Source organism: Pseudophryne corroboree, chromosome 5 (genome assembly GCF_028390025.1).
Source record: "Pseudophryne corroboree isolate aPseCor3 chromosome 5, aPseCor3.hap2, whole genome shotgun sequence".
NCBI lineage: Eukaryota > Metazoa > Chordata > Amphibia > Anura > Myobatrachidae > Pseudophryne > Pseudophryne corroboree.
In genome coordinates, this window is record NC_086448.1 from 38,337,949 (window position 1) to 38,358,584 (window position 20,636).

The window sequence follows — 20,636 nt, forward strand, 5'->3', positions numbered from 1 at the left end:
CAGACCCTGTCGCTGAAATGATGGGTTTGTTAAAGTGTGCATGTCCTGTTTATACAACATAAGGGTGGGTGGGAGTGTCCAAGGACAATTCCATCTTGCACCTCTTTTTTCTTTCATTTTTCTTTGCATCATGTGCTGTTTGGGGACTATTTTTTAAATCTGCCATCCTGTCTGACACTGCAGTGCCACTCCTAGATGGGCCAGGTGTTTGTGTCGGCCACTTGGGTCGCTTAGCTTAGTCACACAGCTACCTCATTGCGTCTCTTTTTTTCTTTGCATCATGTGCTGTTTGGGAACTATTTTTTGAAGTGCTATCCTGTCTGACACTGCAGTGCCACTCCTAGATGGGCCAGGTGTTTGTGTCTGACACTTGGGTCGCTTAGCTTAGTCACACAGCTACCTCATTGCGCCTCTTTTTTCTTTGCATCATGTGCTGTTTGGGGACTATTTTTTGAAGTGCCATCCTGTCTGACACTGCAGTGCCACTCCTAGATGGGCCAGGTGTTTGTGTTGGCCAATTGGGTCGCTTAGCTTAGCCATCCAGCGACCTTGGTGCACCTCTTTTTTTCTTTGCATCATGTGCTGTTTGGGGACTATTTTTTAAATCTGCCATCCTGTCTGACACTGCAGTGCCACTCCTAGATGGGCCAGGTGTTTGTGTCGGCCACTTGGGTCGCTTAGCTTAGCCATCCAGCGACCTTGGTGCACCTCTTTTTTTCTTTGCATCATGTGCTGTTTGGGGACTATTTTTTTGAAGTGCCATCCTGTCTGACACTGCAGTGCCACTCCTAGATGAGCCAGGTGTTTGTGTCGGCCACTTGGGTCGCTTAGCTTAGTCACACAGCTATCTCATTGCGCCTCTTTTTTTCTTTGCATCATGTGCTGTTTGGGGACTATTTTTTTTGAAGTGCCATCCTGTCTGACACTGCAGTGCCACTCCTAGATGGGCCAGGTGTTTGTGTCGGCCACTTGGGTCGCTTAGCTTAGCCATCCAGCGACCTTGGTGCACCTCTTTTCTTCTTCGCATCATGTGCTGTTTGGGGACTATTTTTTAAATCTGCCATCCTGTCTGACACTGCAGTGCCACTCCTAGATCGGCCAGGTGTTTGTGTCGGCCACTTGGGTCGCTTAGCTTAGCCATCTAGCGACCTTGATGCACCTCTTTTTTTCTTTGCATCATTTGCTGTTTGGGGACTATTTTTTAAATCTGCCATCCTTTCTGACACTGCAGTGCCACTCCTAGATGGGCCAGGTGTTTGTTTCGGCCACTTGGGTCGCTTAGTTTATCCATCCAGCGACCTCGGTGCAAATTTTAGGACAAAAAATAATATTGTGAGGTGTTAAGTGTTCAGAATAGACTGGAAATGAGTGGAAATTATGGTTATTGAGGTTAATAATACTATGGGATCAAAATGACCCCCAAATTCTATGATTTAAGCTGTTTTTGAGGGTTTTTTGTAAAAAAACACCCGAATCCAAAACACACCCGAACTGACAAAAAAAATTTCAGGGAGCTTTTGCCAAAACGCGTCCAAATCCAAAACACGGCCGCGGAACCGAATCCAAAACCAAAACACAAAACCCGAAAAAATTTCCGGGTGCACATCACTAAATAAAAAAAATTAAAAAAAAAAAAATATATATATATATATATATATATATATATATATATAAATAAATCCATCTGGAAGTCCAGCACATCACTCTCCACATGAGGTCTTTGCTCTGGTGCCTTCCTTAGAGTTGTGCAGGAAATACCGGCGTCACTCAGAGACTTTCACACGATGGGTGAAACATGAAGCCAGGTGAGTTTATTTCCGGTCAACGTTTCAGGGGACGGATCCCCTTCCTCAGGACACTACACACAAGAGCAAAACGCAGCTGCACAGTACTGCATCACTGTATACAGTAAAAAAGGTGGCTGCAGTCTGCACATGTGCAGTAGCACATCAGGCCAGACGTCACACCTCCATGCAAACTCTGGGTCCTAGTGCCCATCATGTTTTCACAGAGAGAAGACCATTCCGGAGTACACTGCTCTTTAACATGAATTACCGCAATTCGTAACTTAAGTTCTGTTGCGTGTTTTGCACTTGTGTGTAGTATCCTGAGGAAGGGGATCCGTCCCCCGAAACGTTGACCTGAAATAAACTCACCTGGCTTCATGTTTCACCCATCGTGTGAAAGTCTGAGTGCCGCTGGTATTTCATATATATATATATATATATATATATATATATAGCCTAGTAGGATGGTGGTCAAAATATAAGTACAGCAGGTGTGAAAGTGACAGTTAAGCCACACAGAGAGTATTTTACTGGGATGCTGGGATTATTGATAACCGTAGATGACAGGTTAACAGTGGTGATGCAGGGGTTAATAGCAGTGGTATCAAATACAGGGTAACAGTGGTATATACAGCAGCAGGTATCTTGGTGTCCCATCTCAGGAGGTAAGTATTCTGCTTTTGCACAGTACTGCATCACTGTATACAGTAAAAAAAGGGTAGATGCTAGAATCAAGTAGGCTAAGGGACCTTTTCCGTCTAGGGGAGGAGTCACAACACAAGGGGGAGGAGCAAGGCCAGCGGGATAGTTCCTCTACTATCCATGCCACCAACTATTACCTTTAGTAATCAGGTGGCGAGCGAAGTGGAGCGGAGCGAGCCACCGAGCCCGAAGCGTGGCGAGCGAAGGTACCCTGTTCGCCCGTAGCTCCTCTTCCTGGTGACGTGTCTCCTCCCCTACATACGTCAGAAGGTCTCTTCTCCCACTCCGAAATAGAATCAACCGTAAAAAGAGGTGGCTGCAGTCTGCACATGTGCAGTAGCACAGAAGGTCAGAGGTCACACATCCCTGCAAACTCTGGGTCCTAGTGCCCATCATGTTTTCACAGAGAGAAAGCCATACCGGACTGGACTGCTTTTTAACATGAATTACCGCAATTCGTAACACTGCAATCAGAGGTTTGGAGATATGATTGGTAGCATTAGGTTCTTACAGATGGCATGTAAACATTAACAGCTGTTATGATTCAAAGAGGACATTCAAGATGATAAACAAAGGTTTATTTTCCTTTGTTACTAATGGCACTGTACAGTAGCTCCTACGTTATCCTTTGCTACACTGGGAAGAGATAACATCAACCCAATATTGACTTAACATGTTTTCTGTGCTAAGTAGAAGATTTAAAGGCTAAGCAAGCGCTCTCTAAGGTTTAATTATCCTTGCATGGCTTGCACTGTTGTAAAGAAATATTGGCAAAACTGCCTCCATTTTGCATGGCCCCGGGCTACCAAAAGGATTCCCAGTTTGTTCCAACTAAAATATTCAGCAACAAACCAGATGGAATATGAGGGGTTGGAAATGTATTTTGTTAGCAATGCTCTTTAATCTATGAGCAAGCTTACACATATACAGATTCAACGGGAAGTGTCAGGATCCGCGCCGTGCCCGCTATGGCATGACGGAGAGCTCGACATCTTCTAAATTGCTGTGAAATAAAAAACAAATCTGAAAATAATAAACCTGGACTGTGATCAATCAAGCAGCTTGCAGCGGGGGAAATCAGCCCATCTGTTAGATGCCATTTGCCAATGTTACGGTGATAATGAATGAAAGGCAAAAGGTCCCACTTGTGGCTTTTATGTTGTCTTACACATATTACATATCTTACACATTATTCTGTTTCTGTACCATATTGCCTTGTCTTCCAACACAAACAAAACGAGAATGACGCAGCACACACAGCGCTAATGGCGCCAGTTGGAAGTTATATCTCAGCGTTCTATTCTGGAAATGCTCTGGAACGTAATGGATGAGAGATAATCAGATTCATTGGGGGTCATTCCGAGTTGATCGTTAGCTGCCGTTGTTCACAGCGCAGCGATCAGGCTAAAAAAATCAGCATTTCTGCGCATGCGTATGCACCGCAATGTGCACGCGCGACGTACGGGTACAAAGGCATTTGTTGTTTTGCACAGGTTCTAGCGAAGTTTTCAGTCGCACTGACGGCCGCAAGAAGATTGACAGGAAGGGGGCGTTTCTGAAAAGACGCAGGCGTGGCTGGGCGTTCGCTGGGCGGGTGTATGACGTCACATACGGACACGAATAGGCTGAAGTGATCGCAAGCGCTGAGTAGGTTCAGAGCTACTCAGAAACTGCACAAACTGTTTTTGCAGAGCTCGGCTGCACAGGCGTTCGCACTTCTGCTAATCTAAAATACACTCCCCAGTGGGCGGCGGCATAGCGTTTGCACGGCTGCTAAAACTAGCTAGCGAGCGATCAACTCGGAATGACCCCCATTATCTCACAAGAACATTATATAACATGGGTACAGTATTAGTTCTCCTGGGGTCCTCTCTTAAGGACAGAATGTTGGTAGGAGAGGTCAGTATTAAGTACATTTGAATTAAATTATAATTTTAAAATGCATGTCTATGGGCGGGATGTACTATGCATCACACTACGACAGGTGCAGTTTCTCCTTCCAAGTATGGCCTCCTAGGCAAATGGTTGAGCATCTGTGTATGCAGCCACTTTCACAGACACCGCCATGACACTCCCATAACATGCACCCAGCTTGGACCATCTCCGTCCGTGCTCTAAGCCACCTACCAGTAACCACCCAGGAACGCCCAACACTTCTCCATGACAGTTCTAATACTGAGCTTCTCAAATGCAACAGAGTCTCTTTATGCCTACCCTCAGTATAACACATGCGCCTTAGGAGTTTGTCACAATTCACGGATGGGATAGATGAATGTACTATAGAACTGGCTGAGACCCAGCACAGAGGCGCAGGATCTGGCGTGCCGATGGTGTTCACCAGGGACCCCCACAAGCAGGATTGAGCTTCACTGTGCCCGCCACGTTGGTCGCGGCCCTCTGACAGGGTTTCCAAGTATGGGGCTGGTACATAATGGAGCTGAAATACACTGGAGCTGGTTTCGGTAACCTGGAGGCATGTAGACATAGTGACCACTGATAACAGACTGTGTGGGACGGAGTAGGGCAGGTAGCTCAGGAATAGGTATGAAGCCAAGGAACAGACACTAGGATGGCAGGAAACAGAGTTGGAGCACAGGGAAGGCATGGACCAGGAACGGACACAGGAAGTGTACACAGGACTGAACACTGGGGAGCACAAGGCAGCACCCTGGAGTAAGGTAAGAGAACCAGTGGTGCAAGTAGAATAAAGTCTTATAGGTACTGTGTGCCAAAAAATGGGTGTGGCCAAATACCACGGGGCGTGGCCAATGAAAATGGGGGCGTGATACACATATGGGGGGGAGATACACATATGACCCCAATAGTGCCAGATACACATTGCCTCACAGTGCCAGATACACGTTGCCCCACAGTGCCAGATATGCATTGCCCCACAGTGCCAGATACACAAATGCCCCCAGAGTGCCAGATATACATTGCCTCACAGTGCCAGATACACAAATGCCCCCAGAGTGCCAGATATACATTGCCTCACAGTGCCAGATACACATTGCCCCACAGTGCCAGATACACAAATGCCCCCAGAGTGCCAGATACACATTGCCCCACAGTGCCAGATACACAAATGCCCCCACTGTGTCAGATATACTTTGCCCCCCAGTGCCAGATACATAAATACCCCCACAGTATCAGATATGCCCCCAGTGCCAGATACAGAAATGCCCCCACAGTGCCAGATATGCCCCCAGTGCCAGATACAGAGATGTCCCCAGTGCCAGATATGCCCCCAGTGCCAGATACAGAAATGCCCCCACAGTGCCAGATATGCCCCCAGTGCCAGATACAGAGATGTCCCCAGTGCCAGGTACACATGTCCTTACAGTGCACCCCCCCCCCCTTCCCCTGCTTCTTACCGCGCTGCTGTCCTGTTCCTGTATGTGTGGGGAGGAGAGCGCAGCATGCACCTCTCCTGCCCCTCAGTCTCCGGCGGCGGTGCGGTGTCTAACTTCAATTAGGTGCTGATCCGTGAGCCAGTCAAAGCTCGCGATCCGGCAGCCAATCAAGAGCCTTGGCTGCCGGTCCGCAAGCTCTGATTGGCTCACAGGCCGGCGCAGAATTTAAGGTAGACACTGAAGGGCAGGAGAGGCGCACACTGCGCTCTCCTCCTCTCACAGCAGCAGTGCGGTGAGCAGCAGGGAAGGGAGGGTGGGAGCGGTGACCCGGCGGCGGGGGGTACGGCGTACCCACGGCTAAATTCTTAAGGGTACGCCGTACCCGTGCGTACCCACCCACTTGCACCGCTGATACAGAACCTATACTCTGGCACAGGAACTTCCTTTTATAGGGTAAAGTTCAAATTTGGCACCAGCATGACGTCACGTTTTAGGCCTGGCCATTTAAATTCTAGACAGAGGTGCGCACACATCCCTATGGGAGCCACGACTGCCTGACACAGAAGGGTGAAGCAGCTGGGAGGAAGTTCTGCCGACCACAGCAGCACCACAGCGGGTGCCAGGGACCACTCGCCCACTGACCCGGTGGAGTCCAGGAGACCAACGCTGCTGGACCCGGTACGCCGATGCCAGGTTCTGGCGCATTGTGGCAGTTTTAGGGATTTTGGCACACGCGCAGTAGCAAACACACAAAATAAGAATTCTGTGGATCCGAACCAAACAAAAAACAAACCGGTTCGGATCTTCACGCGGTTTCGGAATTCGCATTTTAAATCCGAATTTTGCGTTTTGGAATTCCAAAATTACATGATTTTTAGCTATTTCATCATTTTTTTTCGACCTTTATCAACGATTATCAATTTTTTAAATTGATTTTAAACCGAACCGAAATCTGAATCCGAACCAAAATCTGAATCCGAACCAAAACAATCGATGTTGACTTTGCAAAACCAAAACACGAAGCTGAATCCAGATCCAAAACCAAAACACGGGCATCTACTCTGATCTCTAATTTAAAACTGAATAGAAATCCGAACCAAAACACTTGAGGGTGGCTTTGCAAAACCAAAACACGAAGCTGAACCCAGATCCAAAACCAAAACATTGTGGTCCGCGATCATCTCTAGTGATGATGTCACTAGTATCCATTCATTGTCACCTTCCCGTTGACAAGTCATGACATTTCTGCTGGCGTGTGCTGTGCCCGTCAGCCAGTCTCCGTGGTTCTCTTATTTCACGCACTGTCTCTCCAGTAACAGACTGCACGACATCTGACTCCTTCCTTCAATTAACCTGACCGTCCTTGTGACGTACGAGAGCGTTGCTGGCCCTTATAACACCGACATGTGTATTACCACCTGCATCAGCACTTCAGGTACACAACTCAGCACTGCGTAAACAAATTGTCTTTTTAAACTCCCCTTCTCGACAAATCCATTCTCTATAAATGCAATACAGCCGGCAATACCATCCTAATTGTGTGCTCGATCATGCTCATTATTAAGCATGGAAAAGATAAGCAGCACGTCTAATAATATTATCCAGCGTAAGTGAGACATGACAAGCATACGCCGCCCTGGATGATCTGTAAACAATATTTAATGAACTCTTTAAGTAGCTGCAAAGGTTAAACGTTTGTCAGTCCGGGATTGATTTAGTTTGTTCTGTTTCTGATTAAATTCCCTTATGTGGTTTTAAATCGAATATGCGAAAGACAACGCGTCTTGCCAGCTAAAGCATCGTGTTGTCCAACTGCGCTTTACGGGATAATGATAAGACCCTGAAATGTTTTCCAAGGAGATCCCAATAGCTGAAGGAGGCCCGCTGATTGGTCAGAAGAAAATCTGCGTTGGTGGGGGGCTTCAGTAAGCAAAACAACAGCGTAAATTAAAAATGAGAAACAGAAAAGATATTGCACCTTTGCAATTTAATGTCTACAGGGATATGAGCCAGGTTAGCAATGTGTACTAGGAATGCCAGGGATAAGTGGGGGGGGGGGGGGGGTGCAGTCCAGGACCGAAGAGTTAAATCCAGGAGGGTTGGGATACAAACCCAAGGTCATGCAAGGGAAAGATAATCCAAGAGAGATGTTTGCAGGAGCTGTAGTCTTAAGGAACTGGTTCAATAAATGTATCTCGATTTATCTCAGCCTGTGATAGTCTCAGGTGTTGGGAATTCGTTACCAGCGGCGGATCATTAAGACTTTTCCTGCAGTAGGTTTACACATAGTTGGAATGCCGCAATGGCTTTTAGATGCGCTTTTGGCTCACTGGGCAAAGTCAGCACGGCTTGCAGACTATCTCATCAGTTTGAGTCCAGGAAGGATCAGCTGGCGTGATAATCGTGTGGCAGTGAGGCTCTTTTATTTGTGTATGAATTTATATCTTCTTTGGCAACAAAAAGATTGCACCATCTTGGAAAACAGATGAGATTCTATCTAGACCAGAGGTTCCCTAACGGTCCAGGTTTTAAGTATATCCATGGCTGAGCACAGATGTTACATTAAATTGACTGAAGTATTAACTAAGTCACCTGTGGTCAAGCATGGATATTTCTAAAACCTGCTGCCTACCCCCACCACGACATGCTTCCAACTCATCGCTGGTTTCCCGCTTTTTGTGTCCGACTGTCTTGGTGCCCCCACAAATCCAGCGCCCAGGGCACAATTTCCACCACTGCAGGCAGTTGGGGGGAGCACACACCTCTCCTCTGCATAGCAAGCAGCGGGTGAATAGATGCCATGAGCTTGTGTAAGGATGTGCCCTGTGGGCACGTCCATGCTGCTGTCCCTAACTGGGGGCCGCGCTGGGGCAGCTTGTCTGTCCCCAGCGCGGAGTGTGCGGCAGCGGGGAGCGGCGCGGCGGCGCTTTAAACTTGGCGCCGCTCGGGCCGCCAATCAGAAGCGCCGCCCGCGGCGTTTGAATCTTGGCGCCCTCCGGGAGCCAATCGCGGCTCCCGGAGCGGCAGCCAATCGTGGAGAGACGCGGCGAGCCAATCGGCGCTCGCCGCGTCATAGGCCCCGCCTCCGGCGTCTGACGTCAGACGCCGGGCGGGAGCCTGAAGAGGAGGCCGCGCCGAAGAGTGGCAGAGGACTCGAGCGGAAGAAGCGAGGACGGACGTCGGCGCGCCGGAGCGCTGAAGATCCCGGCGGCAAGAAGAAAGAAGACGGGCTCGGAAAAGAAGATGTCCAGCGGCGGCTGGACGCGGCGCGACCGCGGCGGCGCCGCTGGCCAGGACGGGCCAGCGGCCGAAGATTGAAGAAGAGCGCCGGAGAGGTCACCAGGGGTGGGAAGCGAAGAGCTGACGAAGCTCCCCCCTGGTGCCTCTTCCAGCGGGTCAGGTAGGCCCTTGTCAGGTGCCCCTGTACCCGCTTTCCCCCTAGACCACCGGGTGTTCGGGCATTAGGCCCGTGGGCACAGTCAGGCCCTCCCGGCCTGTGGGCACGTAGTCGGGCCCTCCCGGCCCGTGGGCATATAGTCGGGCCCTCCTGGCCCGTGGGGGCATTTGGTCGGGCCCTCCAGGCCCGTGGCCCAGATAGGCAGGCACTAGGCCTGGGGGCACATGTTGGGCACTAGGCCCCTAAGGTTAGTCAGGCCACCGGCCTGTGGCACCAGTTAGGCGGGCATTAGGCCCGAGGCACAATCCAGGCACTAGGCCTGTGGGGCATTAGAGGGCATTAGGCCCTAGTGGATTTTGGCTAAATAGGTACGATAAGGTGACCTTGGGCACAAGGCCCAGGTCACCCAACGGGCAGCAAGGTAGGCGGGCGCTAGGCCCGTGGGCAAAGTCAGGCCTCCGGCCTGTGGGCAGTTAGGGGGCGCTAGGCCCAGTGAATCAGCGTTTCCCCGAGGTGAGTAAAGGTGGCACTGGGCGTTAGGCTCAGGCCACCCTGAGAGTACGGTAGGTGGGTGAGCTGTGCGGTCCCCACTACTGGGTGTTCTGAGTCGGGTAGACAAAGGGACAGCACCGTTTTATGTTGTAACTCCGATAGTGTGATATATGTTGTTACCATGCAGGGCAAATTGCTGTTATGAGGTTTGTGCTAGTTATGTTGCACCACACCCACAGAGCTAGTTTGAGGGCTCTGCTGTTGTAGTTAGTATAGGGTGTGACACTAGGTCAGAGTTAGGCCCTGCACGGCTGTTTCTCTTTGCCTCCTTACAGGGACCTGTAAGTGGAGAAGATCGGAGTGCAAGACTTGTGACGGTGAGTAGCATCCGTGTACGTCTGTCCCTTGTTTGTCCCCGAGCGCCGGAGTTAGGATTGCTCACGGACGTGAGAATCCCTTTTCATCACACTACGTGCGAAAGCGCGAGTGTGTGAAATCTGGGTGGCTGAGGCTTTGTGCCGGTGATGACCATTCGCCCAACCGGTGAAGGTCGCGGCCACCCCTGGGGTATCCCCTGTTCCAGCGGAAGAAGGGTCGATACCCCCTTTGATGTAAACCATTCTCTCCTCAGCTCGGTCGACGGTCAGCTCCAAGAGGGAATCGCCGTGTCCGGATCCGACTGAAGAATTCCAGGTCCGTTGAAGGTTCCGGTACCTGAAGGTGAGAGAGATCGGCGCCTGGTGAGTACCGCGTCTACACCTGCACGGCAGCAGGCACCACCACACGCACGCACTCGCAGGCCATCACCACCCTCTCACACTTGGCGTAGTCGGCAGGATCAAAGAGACCGGATCACGGACACGATGTGGAACGCCACCAAGAAGACCTCCCTGCGGACGGCTCCGGAGAAGACTCACCCCCGGACGTGTGCGGACCAGAGCGACTGGGTGACGGTGTCTGGGGCAGACATCCTAAAGATGGTGCAGCGGTCGGTCCAGCGTGAAAAAGAAGAGCGCCGGGAGAAGGGGCGCAAGAAGGCCGCTGTGACGCCCTGCAAGAAATGTCGGCAAACAGGTCACTTTGCCGACGAGTGTACTTGGCGAGAGACGTCCCCAAAGAAGGTGGTCCAGGAAGCGGACCGAAGACGTCAGAAGGGCCAAGCGAAGGAGTCCTGGTGTTTGCTCTGCGGAAACTACGGGCATGAGCACAACAGTTGTCCCTGGGACGAAGAGTCGAGCGAAGACGAGGTTGATTCCCGGTGTGAAAACTGTGGAGATCCCCGACATCTGCTCCTGGAATGTCCATGGACTGAAGACAGGACGGACTACGAGGCCACGGTGAAGCAGATGACGGAGTCTCGTCAGCAGCTTTGGGACCGGGTGGCTGCAGAGCCTGTGTGTGCGCTCTGCGAGGCGAGAGGACATGCGCTTCCCGATTGTCCGTGGAATGAAGACCGGATGATTGCGGATGGTCGCGCCCAGAGATGGGAGGAGGAAACCAGGGAAATGGAGCGGAAGGCCTTGCTTGAAGTTAATTCGCAGGTGCCCATTTCCTCGGAGCCGGAACCAACGGGTGAAGATTCCCCAGTGAAGGAGGCGGACCAGGAACCCGTCTTGGAGAAGGTGGCAGTGGCCCTCCCTTGTTGGAAGTGTCGGCGACCAGGACATGCGGCCAGTGAGTGCCCCAGGGAAGATGCTGCGGACCTACTCTGTCCCAGGAAAGTGACCCCAGTAAGGCAGAATCCTTTCCCGCATGAGGCGGAGGTGGACGACTGGGAGGTGAAGAGACCACGCTGCGAAGAAAAGCGTGAAGACCCAGTGACGGAGACGTCCGGAATCTCCCCGCGATGGAACCGTCCACGTCCAGGATGTGCGGAACAGGAGTGTCCTGGGTACCAAAAGATGCCAGCGGAAGCGAAGGAGTACGCTGAGGAAGTCACGATGCCAGCGGAAGCGAAGGAGTACGCTGAGGAAGAAGAGATGCCAGCGGAAGCGAAGGAGTACGCTGAGGAAACAGAGGTGCCAGCGGAAAGGACTAAGTACGCTGAGGAGGAAAATAATACCCCAGTCCAGGTATCGGAGGAAGACTCTGACTACGGTGAGCTGTCCGCCGACGAATCCCTCCAAGAACAGACGGAGGACGACTCTGGCATCGGAAGCGCCGACGAGAGTGACTGGCAGGATCGGGTGGAGTCGTGCTCCCAGTTGAATGCCCTCCGTGAAGAGGAGGAGATAGTCCTGGAGCAAGAGTACCTGCCGGGAGTGCCGAGATGGACCGACGTACGGGGACAGGACTGTGATGCCGTGGGAGGACCCGTTCCAGAGGAAGACACAGGACCTTTGGAGATGCCCCACGAGGAAATTCGACATGTGGTGGCTGTTGCCCGGGAGGAAACGGATGCCCCGGAGGATTCCGCTGTTGGGTGGTGGTCGATACCACACCCGGAAGACAGGGACGAAGCCACAGACGATATCAGAGGCCAAGAGTGGGTGACTGTTGTCCCCGTGGAGGAAGATTCCCCTTGGTGGCCAGCGTCAAGCGATCGTGAGGAGATGCCACTCCCCCAGAGGATCCGCCGATGGAGGTCAGGGCGTAAGAGGAACCCGGAGCTGGAGGAGGAAGGATGTGGGGTCACAGCTGGTCCAGGCTGGGCCCCCGAATGCACCCTCGCCGGAAGGACCTTGGAATTCCCTGACCCGCGGACGATGGACGCCGTGAGGAACTTTGTAGGGACTACAAAGGAAAAAGGGGGGGGAAATGTAAGGATTTGCCCTGTGGGCACGTCCATGCTGCTGTCCCTAACTGGGGGCCGCGCTGGGGCAGCTTGTCTGTCCCCAGCGCGGAGTGTACGGCGGCGGGGAGCGGCGCGGTGGCGCTTTAAACTTGGCGCCGGGCGGGAGCCTGAAGAGGAGGCCGCGCCGAAGAGCGGCAGAGGACTCGAGCGGAAGAAGCGAGGACGGACGTCGGCGCGCCGGAGCGCAGAAGATCCCGGCGGCAAGAAGAAAGAAGACGGGCTCGGAAAAGAAGATGTCCAGCGGCGGCTGGACGCGGCGCGACGACGGCGGCGCCGCTGGCCAGGACGGGCCAGCGGCCGAAGATTGAAGAAGAGCGCCGGAGAGGTCACCAGGGGTGGGAAGCGAAGAGCTGACGAAGCTCCCCCCTGGTGCCTCTTCCAGCGGGTCAGGTAGGCCCTTGTCAGGTGCCCCTGTACCCGCTTTCCCCCTAGACCACCGGGTGTTCGGGCATTAGGCCCGTGGGCACAGTCAGGCCCTCCCGGCCTGTGGGCACGTAGTCGGGCCCTCCCGGCCCGTGGGCATATAGTCGGGCCCTCCTGGCCCGTGGGGGCATTTGGTCGGGCCCTCCAGGCCCGTGGCCCAGATAGGCAGGCACTAGGCCTGGGGGCACATGTTGGGCACTAGGCCCCTAAGGTTAGTCAGGCCACCGGCCTGTGGCACCAGTTAGGCGGGCATTAGGCCCGAGGCACAATCCAGGCACTAGGCCTGTGGGGCATTAGAGGGCATTAGGCCCTAGTGGATTTTGGCCAAATAGGTACGATAAGGTGACCTTGGGCACAAGGCCCAGGTCACCCAACGGGCAGCAAGGTAGGCGGGCGCTAGGCCCGTGGGCAAAGTCAGGCCTCCGGCCTGTGGGCAGTTAGGGGGCGCTAGGCCCAGTGAATCAGCGTTTCCCCGAGGTGAGTAAAGGTGGCACTGGGCGTTAGGCTCAGGCCACCCTGAGAGTACGGTAGGTGGGTGAGCTGTGCGGTCCCCACTACTGGGTGTTCTGAGTCGGGTAGACAAAGGGACAGCACCGTTTTATGTTGTAACTCCGATAGTGTGATATATGTTGTTACCGTGCAGGGCAAATTGCTGTTATGAGGTTTGTGCTAGTTATGTTGCACCACACCCACAGAGCTAGTTTGAGGGCTCTGCTGTTGTAGTTAGTATAGGGTGTGACACTAGGTCAGAGTTAGGCCCTGCACGGCTGTTTCTCTTTGCCTCCTTACAGGGACCTGTAAGTGGAGAAGATCGGAGTGCAAGACTTGTGACGGTGAGTAGCATCCGTGTACGTCTGTCCCTTGTTTGTCCCCGAGCGCCGGAGTTAGGATTGCTCACGGACGTGAGAATCCCTTTTCATCACACTATGTGCGAAAGCGCGAGTGTGTGAAATCTGGGTGGCTGAGGCTTTGTGCCGGTGATGACCATTCGCCCAACCGGTGAAGGTCGCGGCCACCCCTGGGGTATCCCCTGTTCCAGCGGAAGAAGGGTCGATACCCCCTTTGATGTAAACCATTCTCTCCTCAGCTCGGTCGACGGTCAGCTCCAAGAGGGAATCGCCGTGTCCGGATCCGACTGAAGAATTCCAGGTCCGTTGAAGGTTCCGGTACCTGAAGGTGAGAGAGATCGGCGCCTGGTGAGTACCGCGTCTACACCTGCACGGCAGCAGGCACCACCACACGCACGCACTCGCAGGCCATCACCACCCTCTCACACTTGGCGTAGTCGGCAGGATCAAAGAGACCGGATCACGGACACGATGTGGAACGCCACCAAGAAGACCTCCCTGCGGACGGCTCCGGAGAAGACTCACCCCCGGACGTGTGCGGACCAGAGCGACTGGGTGACGGTGTCTGGGGCAGACATCCTGAAGATGGTGCAGCGGTCGGTCCAGCGTGAAAAAGAAGAGCGCCGGGAGAAGGGGCGCAAGAAGGCCGCTGTGACGCCCTGCAAGAAATGTCGGCAAACAGGTCACTTTGCCGACGAGTGTACTTGGCGAGAGACGTCCCCAAAGAAGGTGGTCCAGGAAGCGGACCGAAGACGTCAGAAGGGCCAAGCGAAGGAGTCCTGGTGTTTGCTCTGCGGAAACTACGGGCATGAGCACAACAGTTGTCCCTGGGACGAAGAGTCGAGCGAAGACGAGGTTGATTCCCGGTGTGAAAACTGTGGAGATCCCCGACATCTGCTCCTGGAATGTCCATGGACTGAAGACAGGACGGACTACGAGGCCACGGTGAAGCAGATGACGGAGTCTCGTCAGCAGCTTTGGGACCGGGTGGCTGCAGAGCCTGTGTGTGCGCTCTGCGAGGCGAGAGGACATGCGCTTCCCGATTGTCCGTGGAATGAAGACCGGATGATTGCGGATGGTCGCGCCCAGAGATGGGAGGAGGAAACCAGGGAAATGGAGCGGAAGGCCTTGCTTGAAGTTAATTCGCAGGTGCCCATTTCCTCGGAGCCCGAACCAACGGGTGAAGATTCCCCAGTGAAGGAGGCGGACCAGGAACCCGTCTTGGAGAAGGTGGCAGTGGCCCTCCCTTGTTGGAAGTGTCGGCGACCAGGACATGCGGCCAGTGAGTGCCCCAGGGAAGATGCTGCGGACCTACTCTGTCCCAGGAAAGTGACCCCAGTAAGGCAGAATCCTTTCCCGCATGAGGCGGAGGTGGACGACTGGGAGGTGAAGAGACCACGCTGCGAAGAAAAGCGTGAAGACCCAGTGACGGAGACGTCCGGAATCTCCCCGCGATGGAACCGTCCACGTCCAGGATGTGCGGAACAGGAGTGTCCTGGGTACCAAAAGATGCCAGCGGAAGCGAAGGAGTACGCTGAGGAAGTCACGATGCCAGCGGAAGCGAAGGAGTACGCTGAGGAAGAAGAGATGCCAGCGGAAGCGAAGGAGTACGCTGAGGAAACAGAGGTGCCAGCGGAAAGGACTAAGTACGCTGAGGAGGAAAATAATACCCCAGTCCAGGTATCGGAGGAAGACTCTGACTACGGTGAGCTGTCCGCCGACGAATCCCTCCAAGAACAGACGGAGGACGACTCTGGCATCGGAAGCGCCGACGAGAGTGACTGGCAGGATCGGGTGGAGTCGTGCTCCCAGTTGAATGCCCTCCGTGAAGAGGAGGAGATAGTCCTGGAGCAAGAGTACCTGCCGGGAGTGCCGAGATGGACCGACGTACGGGGACAGGACTGTGATGCCGTGGGAGGACCCGTTCCAGAGGAAGACACAGGACCTTTGGAGATGCCCCACGAGGAAATTCGACATGTGGTGGCTGTTGCCCGGGAGGAAACGGATGCCCCGGAGGATTCCGCTGTTGGGTGGTGGTCGATACCACACCCGGAAGACAGGGACGAAGCCACAGACGATATCAGAGGCCAAGAGTGGGTGACTGTTGTCCCCGTGGAGGAAGATTCCCCTTGGTGGCCAGCGTCAAGCGATCGTGAGGAGATGCCACTCCCCCAGAGGATCCGCCGATGGAGGTCAGGGCGTAAGAGGAACCCGGAGCTGGAGGAGGAAGGATGTGGGGTCACAGCTGGTCCAGGCTGGGCCCCCGAATGCACCCTCGCCGGAAGGACCTTGGAATTCCCTGACCCGCGGACGATGGACGCCGTGAGGAACTTTGTAGGGACTACAAAGGAAAAAGGGGGGGGAAATGTAAGGATGTGCCCTGTGGGCACGTCCATGCTGCTGTCCCTAACTGGGGGCCGCGCTGGGGCAGCTTGTCTGTCCCCAGCGCGGAGTGTACGGCGGCGGGGAGCGGCGCGGCGGCGCTTTAAACTTGGCGCCGGGCGGGAGCCTGAAGAGGAGGCCGCGCCGAAGAGCGGCAGAGGACTCGAGCGGAAGAAGCGAGGACGGACGTCGGCGCGCCGGAGCGCAGAAGATCCCGGCGGCAAGAAGAAAGAAGACGGGCTCGGAAAAGAAGATGTCCAGCGGCGGCTGGACGCGGCGCGACGACGGCGGCGCCGCTGGCCAGGACGGGCCAGCGGCCGAAGATTGAAGAAGAGCGCCGGAGAGGTCACCAGGGGTGGGAAGCGAAGAGCTGACGAAGCTCCCCCCTGGTGCCTCTTCCAGCGGGTCAGGTAGGCCCTTGTCAGGTGCCCCTGTACCCGCTTTCCCCCTAGACCACCGGGTGTTCGGGCATTAGGCCCGTGGGCACAGTCAGGCCCTCCCGGCCTGTGGGCACGTAGTCGGGCCCTCCCGGCCCGTGGGCATATAGTCGGGCCCTCCTGGCCCGTGGGGGCATTTGGTCGGGCCCTCCAGGCCCGTGGCCCAGATAGGCAGGCACTAGGCCTGGGGGCACATGTTGGGCACTAGGCCCCTAAGGTTAGTCAGGCCACCGGCCTGTGGCACCAGTTAGGCGGGCATTAGGCCCGAGGCACAATCCAGGCACTAGGCCTGTGGGGCATTAGAGGGCATTAGGCCCTAGTGGATTTTGGCCAAATAGGTACGATAAGGTGACCTTGGGCACAAGGCCCAGGTCACCCAACGGGCAGCAAGGTAGGCGGGCGCTAGGCCCGTGGGCAAAGTCAGGCCTCCGGCCTGTGGGCAGTTAGGGGGCGCTAGGCCCAGTGAATCAGCGTTTCCCCGAGGTGAGTAAAGGTGGCACTGGGCGTTAGGCTCAGGCCACCCTGAGAGTACGGTAGGTGGGTGAGCTGTGCGGTCCCCACTACTGGGTGTTCTGAGTCGGGTAGACAAAGGGACAGCACCGTTTTATGTTGTAACTCCGATAGTGTGATATATGTTGTTACCGTGCAGGGCAAATTGCTGTTATGAGGTTTGTGCTAGTTATGTTGCACCACACCCACAGAGCTAGTTTGAGGGCTCTGCTGTTGTAGTTAGTATAGGGTGTGACACTAGGTCAGAGTTAGGCCCTGCACGGCTGTTTCTCTTTGCCTCCTTACAGGGACCTGTAAGTGGAGAAGATCGGAGTGCAAGACTTGTGACGGTGAGTAGCATCCGTGTACGTCTGTCCCTTGTTTGTCCCCGAGCGCCGGAGTTAGGATTGCTCACGGACGTGAGAATCCCTTTTCATCACACTATGTGCGAAAGCGCGAGTGTGTGAAATCTGGGTGGCTGAGGCTTTGTGCCGGTGATGACCATTCGCCCAACCGGTGAAGGTCGCGGCCACCCCGGGGTATCCCCTGTTCCAGCGGAAGAAGGGTCGATACCCCCTTTGATGTAAACCATTCTCTCCTCAGCTCGGTCGACGGTCAGCTCCAAGAGGGAATCGCCGTGTCCGGATCCGACTGAAGAATTCCAGGTCCGTTGAAGGTTCCGGTACCTGAAGGTGAGAGAGATCGGCGCCTGGTGAGTACCGCGTCTACACCTGCACGGCAGCAGGCACCACCACACGCACGCACTCGCAGGCCATCACCACCCTCTCACACTTGCACACACCATCTATTCACAGTGCTGGGAGAGCCTGGTGGCAGTCCAGTATCTCTGAGAGTGCTGGGCACACCCCCACAGTGACAGGAACGGGGGTGCCGCAAACTCTGCTCCCTTTTCCCGAGGATCCGCCCCCTTTACAGCATGCTTGCCTACTTTCTATTTCTCCTCTCCGGGAGAAGCCCAGAGAAGAGACGCTGCAGGAGTCTTCGGGGGCGGATTGTGACATCATCAAGCCCCGCCCCCACATCGGAAAACATCGCGATTCTCGGGTCCGTGAGAATGGGGCGGAGCTAAAATGGCGCGATTTGCATCCTTTTAACCCCTTCCCCACCCAACGGACCCGCGAATACAGGAGGTTATCTCTCCATCCTGCCCGCATCACTAGTGTGCGAGCAGGATGTTGAAGACCTGCCTACTCTTCCGGGGGTGCGGGGGGCTACCCCAAAAAACGGGAGCCGACCGCATCTTTCGGGAGAGTAGGCAAGTATGGCTGCAGGAGACTTTGGGGGGGCAGCGCTGGGCTGTGACACCATCAAGCCCCGCCCCCACCTCGGGAAAAGCCGCAAATTACGGGTCTGCGGGAAGGAGGCGGGGCTAAAATGACGCAATTTGCGTCATTTTAACTCCTTCCCCACCCCACGTACCCGCGAATTCGGGGGATTATCTCTCGCATCACTAGGGTGCGAGCAGGATGCGGGAGACCTGCCTACTCTTCCAGGAGTGCGGGGGGCTACCCCAAAAAACGGGAGCCTCCCGCAGCTTCCGGGAGAGTAGGCAAGTATGCTTTGCGGTGGCACACACCTGACGGTACGCAATGTTCCATTTCACAAACCATCAATGTTGGGAGGTACTGTATGGTTACAGTGGTGATACAGGAGAGCTCCATCAATCCTATAGGACGTGGCTTATATTGTTGTCCATGGCAACAATATTACTTATTAATGGGGCACTGGGGGTAGATTTATTAAAACTTCTTAAAGCAAAAGTATAGGTGTATCCGTAGCAAAGCAACCAATCACGTTCTAGTTCTCATTAACCTATTCTTGACATCCAGAATCTGATTGGCTGGCATTGGCATCACCTGCACTATTTCCTTTTAAGATATTTTGTTAAATCTGCCTGAAATAACATTGAGGTCTATGTACTAAGCCATGAAGAGAGATAAAGTGGATGGAGATAAAGGTGGTCCTTCCGAGTTGATCGCTCGCTAGCAGTTTTTAGCAGCCGTGCAAACGCTATGCCGCCTCCCACTGGGAGTGTATTTTAGCTTAGCAGAAGTGCGAACAAAAGGATCGCAGAGCGGCTACAAAAAATATTGTGTAGTATCAGAGTAGCTCAAAACCTACTCAGCGCTTGCGATCACTTCAGACTATTCAGTTCTGGATTTGCGTTTGCGTTCACCCAGCCACAACCGCGTTTTCCCTGGCACGCCTGCGTTTTTCCTGGCACACCTGCGTTTTTTCGAACACTCCCTGAAAACGGTCATTTGCCACCCAGAAACGCCCACTTCATGTCAATCACTCTGCAGCCAGCAGTGCGACTGAAATGCATCGCTGGACCCTGTGTGAAAATACATAATTTGTTGTACCCGTACGTCGTCGCGCGTCGCTGCATACGCATGCGCAGAACTGCTGTTTTTTAGCCTGATCGCTGCGCTGCGAACAAATGCAGCTAGCGATCAACTCTGAATGACCCCCTAAGTACCAACCAACCAGCTCCTGTCATTTTTCATACACAGCCTGTAACATGACAGTTATGAGCTGATTGGCTGTTGCTTTATCCCTCCCCACTTTATCTCTCCAAAATCTTAGTGCATAGACCCCTAAATTCTTAGGTATCACTGTGATACTGAATGAAATATGCAGCGGGTATTAGTCTCATTGGGGTCGATTCTATTCGGCAACTAATGAATAGCGCCGGGAATTAGCTCCCGACGCTATTCAATTCAGCAACTAGTTACGTCGGCGATGGCCCGTTCTCGCCGACAAAACAGGTTGAATTGTCGGGAGAACGGGCATTCTCCGACTTAACTCCCCGGGGCGATGCTGATTCCCGACAGAATCAGCCTCGCGCCGGCCGCGAGGCAGCACTTTTGTCGGGTTTCTCTTCTCATCCCCCGGGGATGAGAGAAGAATTCCCGACAATTGCAGGTAATTAGTTGCTGAATTGAATAGCGTCGGGAGCTAATTCCCGGTGCTATTCATTAGTTGCCGAATAGAATCGACCCCATTGTTAAATGGAGCCCTAGGTATTAAGTATCAAGCATTCCAATTATAAGAATCCATGGGTATAAAACTAAGAACAGGTTATTTCATCCAAATTCCATAAACTCCACACTACAGAGTAAATGATGGACGGACGCACGTGCTTTTATCACCCGGTGTGACACTCACCCAGGGAGGCATTAGGTGCTGGATGAAACCTCTGGAAGATGTAAGTGATTGGCAAGGTGAGTGAAAGGTACAAGAACATATCTCTGAATGCAGTCAAGGCCGATTTGTGACTCACTTGTCACCTTATCAGGCAATGTGTTAATCTGTACAAAACATAATTGCAGTGCTTTAAAAGTGCGCCCTAGCAACTCACGGGGTTTGTCAATCAAATAGGAATTAAAAGTATAACTTTTCTATACTGACAGCAAATAAAAGACACAATGAGCCTTAGTTACTTACCTAAAAGGTGCAATCTCACTCCTGCCATGCAAGGGAGGGAAATGCAATTATTTTACCATTCAGA